The following is an 8503-nucleotide window of genomic DNA, read 5'->3' on the forward strand; positions in this document are numbered from 1 at the left end:
GTTAAATAGCATAGGGCCAAGAACAGAGCCTGCAGGATCCCACCGGAAATACAACTGCTTGATGACCATTCCCTGTTTATAATTATATTTTGAGACCTATTAGTTAGCCAGTTTTCAATCCATTTAATGTGTGCCATGTTAATTTTATATCAATCTCGTTTTTTTAATCAAAATGTCACGTGGTACCAAGTCAAACGCCATACAGAAGTCTATTACCTCAATGCTATTATTTTTAGCAACCAAAAACAAAGATATCAAGCTGCATGATGTCAAACTATTTTCCATAAACCCATGTTTATTTGCATTATCTATATTACCCTCCTTTTATTCTTTACTAATCAAGTCCCTTATCAGCTGCTCCATTATCTTGCATGGGAATGATATCAGGCTGACAGACCTATAATTACCTGGCTCATTCCATTTACCCTTTTTTAAAAACTGGCACAACATTAGCTTTCTTTCAGTCTTCTGGAACTTCCCCAATGCTTCAAGACTTACTATCCCCTAAGGATCTGTACTGGGTCTCATGCTGTTCAACATATTCATAAATGATGTGGAAAAGTGGGTGAACAATGAGGTAGCAAAATATGCAGATAATACAAAGTTACTCAAGATAGTCAAGTCCAAATCTGACTCCAAAGAGTTACAAAGAGATCTCGCTCAACCGGATGACTGGGCAACAAAATGGCATATGAAATTCAGTGTAATGCAGAGGTGGGCAAACTATGGCCTGCGGGAGCGTCCTGCCCAGCCTCTGAGCTCCCGGCCATGGAGGCTAGCCCCCGGCCCCTCCCCTGCTGTCCCCCTCTCCCACAGCCACGCCGTTGCGCAGGCACCAAGGCTTACACCTGCCCCTCTCCCAGGCTTTCCAATAAGCCTGTCCAGCCGCTCTGAGCGGGGTGGGGGGGTTGGATAAGGGACAGGAGGTCCCAGGAGGCAGTCACGGGGTGGTCAGATGGGGCGGAGGTTTGGGATAGGGGCGGTCAGGAGACAGGGAGGATAGGGAGTGGAGTCCCAGGGGGTTGGGGGGGTCCCAGGAGGGGGTGGAGGGACAGAGAGCAGGGGGGTTGGATGGGGGTGGGTTCCTGGGGGGCAGTTAGGGACGGGGGTCCCAGGACAGGGCAGTCAGGGGACAAGGAGCAGGGGGGTTGGATGGGTCGGGAGTTCTGAGGGGGGCAGTCAGGGGGCGAGAAGTGGGACGGGGCTGATAAGGGGCGGGGGCCAGGCTGTTTGAGGAGGCACAGACTTCCTTACCCGAGCCTCCATACCATTTTGCAACCCCGATGTGGCCCTCGGGCCAAAAAGTTTGCCCACCCCTGCTGTAATGTATATTGGATAAGTAATGCATTTTGGAAAACATAATCCCAACCATACACACAAAAAGATGGGATCTAAACTAGCTGTTACCACTCAACACAGATCTTGGAATCACTGCGCAGAGTTCACTAAAATATCTGCTCCACGGACAGCAATGGTCAAAGCTAACAGAATGCTAGGGAGCATCAGGAAAGCGATAGATAAGAAGACAGAAAATACCATAGTCCTACTACATAAATCCATCGTAAACCCACACCTTGAATACTGCATGCAGTTCTGGTCACCCCATCTCAAAATATATATATAAATAAAAGAACGGGGAAAAGTACAGAGAAGGGCAACAAAAAGGATTAGTGGCATGGAACAGCTTCCATCTGAGATATTAAAAAGCCTGGGACTATTCAGCTGAGAAAAGAGGAAACTAACGGCAGATATAATAGAGGTCTATAAAACCATGAATGGTGTGGAGAAAGTGAACAGGGAAGTGTTATTTACCCCTTCACATAACTCAAGAACCAGGGGTCATCCAATTAAATTATTAGACAGCAGGTTTAAAACAAACATAAGGAAGGACTTGTTCACACAGTGCACAGTCAATCTGTGTAACTCATTGCCAGGGGATGGCATGAGGGTCAAAACTATAACTGAGTGGAAAAAAGAATTAGATAAGTTCCTGTAGGCTACATCAGTCAATGGCTATTAGCCAAGACAGTCAGGGACTCAACCCTATGCTCTGCGTCTCCCTAAACCTCTGGCTGCCAGAAGCTGGGACTAGACAACAGGGGATAGATCAGTCAAGAATTACTCTGCTCTGTTCTTTCCTTCTGAATCATCTGGCACCAGCCGCTGTCAAAAGCCAGGATACTGGGCTAGATGGACCACTGTTCTGACCCAGTATGGCCAATCTTATGTTCTTATGAAAATCAACATTAACAGTCCAGCAAGCTCCTCACCCAGCTCTTTTAAAACTTTTGGATGGAAGTTATTTGGATCCTCTGATTTAAAAATATGTAAGTTTAACACCCCCCAAAGATACTAGTGGAATGGAAAGTGTTATAGTCTCATCAGATGGTAATGATATCTTCTGTTTTTTTCCCAAATATAGAACAGAAATTTTTATTGAGCACTTCTGCCTTTTCCACATTACTAGATAGAAAAGGTAGAATTATCAATAGTAATGGACCAACACCATCCTCACGATAGTTTTTGTTCCTAATATATTTTAAATACTCCTTATTGTCCTTAACTCTGCTGGCCATAGGTTTCTCCTTGCATCCCTTGTCAATTTTCTACAATTCCTAACTATCTGTTATATTAATTACTATCAGCTTCCCCCTGTCTTCCATTTGTTATATATAATTTTTGTATTATGGCCTTCACTTCCATTCTATACCAGATTGGTTTTTTAACCAGCACTGCCTTCCTCAATTGTGGGATTGTATTTTTTGGGGCATCTAGTAAGGTGTTCTTAAATGATTCCCAATTATCATTTAAATGTTTCTGATTAAATTCTTCCTCCCAGCTGATTTAGCTCATATTTGTTCTCAGCTTCCTGAAATTGGCCCTATTAAAGCACCAACTCTGGACTTCATTCTGCTTGGGCATTATAAATGTGATCAAGTCATGATCATTTGTACCTAAGCTAACAACAATTTTTAGTTCTGTGATCAGTTCATCTTTATCTGTTAATACAAGGTCTAATAAAGAATTCCCCGCTGTAGGCTGCAACGCTTTTTGAGTTAGGAAATTGTCATCTATAATGTTTAGAAACATTATGCTAGTACTGGCAGCATGAGACTCCACCATATGCCACTCAAATTCAAGACCCCCATAATCAGACAGTTTTTATTTCCTGCACATTACAGATAGGTACATAAGGAGGTGGTTATCCTGGTTCCCCACCGTGATTTGGTGGTCTGTGGCAGACACCAGTTAATATGCATGGTTGAGCATGAATACATCTACAACGAGAGCAGTAACAACAAAATACAAATGGAAGACATGTAGATAGTTAGTGGAAAGAAAAGGCTTTTCATATTAAACAGGGTTGGTAAGAGAGAATTTCCTGGAATAAGAAAAACAATTGTTAGGAGGTCTAAATAAATAGAAAACAGATGCTCTCCTTAATCCCCAGAGACAGCTGTTGCTTTCCACTAGGAAACGAAGCTATTGCTGAATCTTTGTGAAAAGATATGGCAAGAATGAAGATAGCCACCCCTCAGGAGATACTCAACTCGAGCCTTCTTCAATGGTGGTATGGGCCCTGCTACTGCATCCTCCCATTGTTTAACTTCTTAAGGTGCTTCGCATTATTAACAATAATGACCAAATCAAGAGAAATGCTGCTCATTATGAAAGTTGCCAGGAAACCGAAGTTTGAGCAAAGAAAGTAAGGGAGACTATTGAACCCCAATCCTCCTGTACCAGCTGTGAAATCTATAGAATATTGAGCCAAATATTTCCATTCTATGGCATACACTTATCTTTTCATCTTAGAGTTCCTGCATTCATTCAATGCACTCTATCGGTTGTACTTAATATTCTCCGTGCAACCTTGTCTTTATGGTGAGCTCTGAAACAGAAACTCAAACTTAACTTTGAAACGTAAATTATGAATGTGGTGGACTCCTTTGCTAGGTGTCAGAGTAGCAGCCGTGTTAGTCTGTATTCGCAAAAAGAAAAGGAGTACTTGTGGCACCTTAGAGACTAACAAATTTGAGCATAAGCTTTCGTGAGCTATAGCTCACTTCATCGGATGCGTGTGTGATCCTCAAAACCATACTAACGTAACACAGTTATAGTGGCTATTTTTCCTTACCAATCTAGAAAGTAGAGTTTGAACATGTCACCAGATATATGTACCAAAACATTTTTTTTTTTACATATTACATTTAAAAAAGAGTTGCAAGTTTTAATTTGAAAAAGCATTTAGTCAATTTCCTTCACTTTCATCAAAATGATTCAGCTTTTCAAAGTTAAACTAAACAATCTGAAAGTGAAAAACTGGAATTTTGGAATTAAATGGCAGCAAGGAATTGAAACCCAGCTTTCAGTATCCAATCCTATGGTAAAAACATCTAATGGCCTGTAACTGAAAAGTAGTTAAAGCAACCTTCTTCAAATTTAGCAAGTCTTCTCACCAAAATTAAATATAAATCTGGCAATGTTATGTCCTTAACAGTTTCCCAAGCCAAAGTTATATGGCAGCTAAATACAAACTGTACCATAGAATATTGCTGCAACCTCAACTATTGTCTACCCAACAATGCCAGGTCTCCCCCATTTATTATGACAGGTTTCAGAGTAACAGCCGTGTTAGTCTGTATTCGCAAAAAGAAAAGGAGTACTTGTGGCACCTTAGAGACTAACCAATTTATTTGAGCATGAGCTTTCGTGAGCTACAGCTCACTTCATCGGATGCATACCGTGGAAACTGCAGCAGACTTTATATATACACAGAGAATATGAAACAATACCTCCTCCCACCCCACTGTCCTGCTGGTAATAGCTTATCTAAAGTGATCATCAGGTTGGGCCATTTCCAGCACAAATCCAGGTTTTCTCACCCTCCACCCCCCCACACAAATTCACTCTCCTGCTGGTGATAGCCCATCCAAAGTGACAACTCTTTACACAATGTGCATGATAATCAAGTTGGGCCATTTCCTGCACAAATCCAGGTTCTCTCACCCCTTCATCCCCAGCCCAAAAACCACACACACAAACTCACTATCCTGCTGGTAATAGTTATTATGGCACCATACACACATCCCACCTGACAGAACCATTACTAGCGCACACTGTACCTGAAAGGGGTATAAGTTCAGCACCCACAGCCTACCCAGTCTTTAGCGGCTGGTTCCCTGGGGGCCATCACAGCATGACCCTGTTGCAACACTGGGTGGAGCCATTCCCTTTATCCCGCCCCGCCCATAGGTGCTGGAACTAGGGGTCCCGGGGGCGAAGTGGGTCCCATCCCATGCAGGGTTTACTGACTGATTCAAAAGCTCTCACTACACAAATTGCTCCAGGGCCCCTGCCCCAACCTGCCCGCAGCACTCCGGCCCCACCGCCCCCCAAGCCAGGCCCCGCTCCCTGGCTCTTCCCTGCCTCGCCCAACGGCTGCCCCGCCCCGGGATCCCCTCACGCGCCCGTCGCTCCCCCGTTCCAGGCCGGTCCAGCCCCGGCAGCGGGTGGCAACCGCGACGCCGGGTCCCCGCTCAAGTACCTTCGGCCCGGCCCGCGGTCTCTCCTTTCGGGCCCGAGGCGCGCGCGCACGGGCGCCCCTCCCTCCCGCCGCCCCGAGCTGGCCGCAACCGCGTTCACTGCGCCTGCGCGCGGGTGTCCTGCCCTCCCTATGCGTAGTTTCCGGCCCCGCCGCACGGCTCCCTGGGGGATAGAGTCCTTCCGGGTGGGGAGTCACCTGGCCGCCTGGCGCGTAGCTCGGGTATCAGCCAACCCCGCATAAAGGCGGCCGCACGGAATGTCCGGGCCCAGACAACTAGCTTCCCACAATGCAGCGCGCCTGCGGCCTGTCGTTCACACGCGCCTGCTCTAGTGGAAGCCAAGTGCTTCACATGCTTTTATTCCAGTAATGGTTACTCTTTTCCCTGGTACTACAGTTGTATCTATTCTAATTTGTTATTTACCATTACACTTAATTCAGGTGCTCTCATTAGTGGGGATAAGCTCGCCACAGTAAGCCCTGACTTTCACCCATTTACCATGTACTAGCTGTAGCTTTTTTTCAGTTTCTGGCACCATGTTGACTGGCACCTGTGTCCAACTTAAACTCAATAAATGCCTCAGTTTTTTTCAGCTTCTACATCATCTGCTGAAGAGCTGCCTATTGTTTTTATGAAGACTTCTGAGCTAGTGGTGCTATGGTCAGACTCTTTGTCTAGGCGATGCATGCTGTGCTGGGGTGTGCAAAAAAATGTAACCCATAAGTTTTTTGCATCTGTTCCTATATGAAGGGCATTGTCTTGGCTTATGTTATTTGCCACAGGGAGTGCAGCTCCCTGTGCTCTTTTTGCTGCACCCCAATTTTGAGCTCCCCATACCTGCATATCTTTTTTCCTGCAGTATTTTCCTTCTTTATCATGCCCACAGTATTGGCGCAGCCCCATCCTCCACAAACTACAGTCTGGACCGGGAGGCTTAGAATCATAAAAGATTAGAGTTGCAAGAGACCTCAGGAGGACATCTAGTCCAACCCCCTGCTCAAAGCAGGACCAACCCCAACTAAATCATCCCTGCCAGGGCATTGTCAAGCCGGGCCTTAAAAACCTCCAAGGATGGAGATTCCACCACCTCCCTAGGTAACCCATTCCAGTGTTTCACCACTGTCCTAGTGAAATAGTTTTTCCTAATATCCAACCGAGACCACACCTACTGCACCTTGAGACCATTGCTTCTTGTTCTGTCATCTGCCACCACTGAGAACAACTGAGCTCCATCCTCTTTGGAACCCCCCCTTCAGGTAGTTGAAGGCTGCTATCAAATTTCTCTCACTCTTCTGCAGACTAAATAAGCCCAGTTCCCTCAGCCTTTCCTCACAAGTCAAGTGTCCCAGCCCCCAATCATTTTTGTTGCCCTTCGCTGGATTCTCTCCAATTTGTCCACATCCTTTCTGTAGTAGTGGGGGGGGGGGCTAAAACTGGACGCAATACTCCAGATGTGGCCTCACCAGTGCAAAATAGAGGGGAATAATCACCTCCCTTGATCCTCTGGCAATGCTCCTACTAATGCAGCCCACTATGCCATTAGCCTTCTTGGCAACAAGGGCACACTGTTGACTCATATCCAGCTTCTCCTCCACTGTAATCCCCAGGTCCTTTTCTGCAGAACTGCTGCTTAGCCAGTCAATCCCCAACCTGTAGCAGTGCATGGGTTTCTTCCATCCCAAGTGCAGGACTCTGCACTTGTCCTTGTTGAACCTCATCAGATTTCTTTTGTGCCAATCTCCCAATTTGTCTAGGTCACTCTGGACCCTATTTCTACCCTCCAGTGTATCTCCTCTCCTTCTAGCTTAGTGTCATCTGCGAACTTGCTGAGGATGCAATCCATCCCATCATCCAGATCATTAATGAAGATGTTGAACAAAACAGGCCCCAGGACCAACGCCTGGGGCACTCCGCTTGATACCAGCTGCAAATTAGACATCGAGCCATTGATCACTACCCGTTGGGCCCGACGATCTAGCCAGCTTTCTATCCACCTTATAGTCCAGTCATCCAATCCATACTTCTTTAACTTGCTGGCAAGAATACTGTGGGAGACTATAACAAAAGCTTTGCCAAAGTCAAGATATATCACATCCACTGCTTTCCCCATATCCACAGAGCCAGTTATCTCATCATAGAAGGCAATCAGACTTGCCCTTGATGAATCCATGTTGACTGTTCCTGATCACCTTCCTCTCCATGGATGAAGTTGTCCATGGATGACACTAAGGAGGGTATTGGTGCAGTCGTCTTACAAATATGTGGTCACTACTGGAAACCAGTGGCTTACGCATCACCGTGCAAACTAAAACTGACTGTCAATGCACTCAAATAGAGGAGGCGGCTTTGGCCTTAGTGCATGGGTATAAAAAGTTTCTGTTATTTATTTATAGGAGGCCTGTGTTGTCCGAAACTGACCATAAACCACTGTCACATTCCGTGATGCAATCCAGGCTAGTGAGGGATTGTGTCACTACCTGTCCTGCAACCTGGGGTGCCTCACAATACTTTGCTGTTGTAGCTCACAACCTGGATCGCTCATAAACAGCCTGAAAGCATGCAGGTAACACCCTGTATGTCTCTGTATATCTGCACTTGCCAGCAAGACTCCAGTCACATTCTGGCTTCCAACATCCTTGGTTACTACTTGCAGGGTGACCCCAAAACACTACCTGTCCTGGATTTCCTTAAAAACATGTGTTCTGCAATGTCCAGCCCTCTCCGGACAGTTCAGATATTAAAGGTCTGTTGCTCTTGGTCAATATTCAACAGTCTGCTACTTTAAATGGAGTTACCAAACAGTTTAATTTAAACATAGCACTGGATTTGTGTAGATTAAAATAGAATAAATTTATGTAACTACAAAGAGAGAGGTTTTAAGTGGGTACAAGTATGTGGAATTAAAGACAAATGTTTACAAGAGAAATAAAGATAAAACGCTTCCTAGTAGCTAAAACTTA

General features: G+C 45.4%; 1 protein-coding gene across 5 annotated transcripts in view; it reads right to left on the reverse strand.

Moving 5' to 3' along the window:
- Nucleotides 1-5654, reverse strand: part of KPNA1 (karyopherin subunit alpha 1) — a 155641-nt gene extending 149987 nt beyond the window's left edge. For all 5 annotated transcript variants that reach the window (XR_012664966.1, XM_048819991.2, XM_048819948.2 and 2 more), the window contains exon 1: nucleotides 5546-5654. The gene's annotated coding sequence lies outside the window, so the exon portion shown is untranslated. The remainder of the gene's footprint in view (nucleotides 1-5545) is intronic.
- Between the last annotated feature and the right edge of the window lie 2849 nt (nucleotides 5655-8503).

Source organism: Caretta caretta, chromosome 1 (assembly GCF_965140235.1).
Source record: "Caretta caretta isolate rCarCar2 chromosome 1, rCarCar1.hap1, whole genome shotgun sequence".
Classification (NCBI taxonomy): Eukaryota; Metazoa; Chordata; order Testudines; family Cheloniidae; genus Caretta; species Caretta caretta.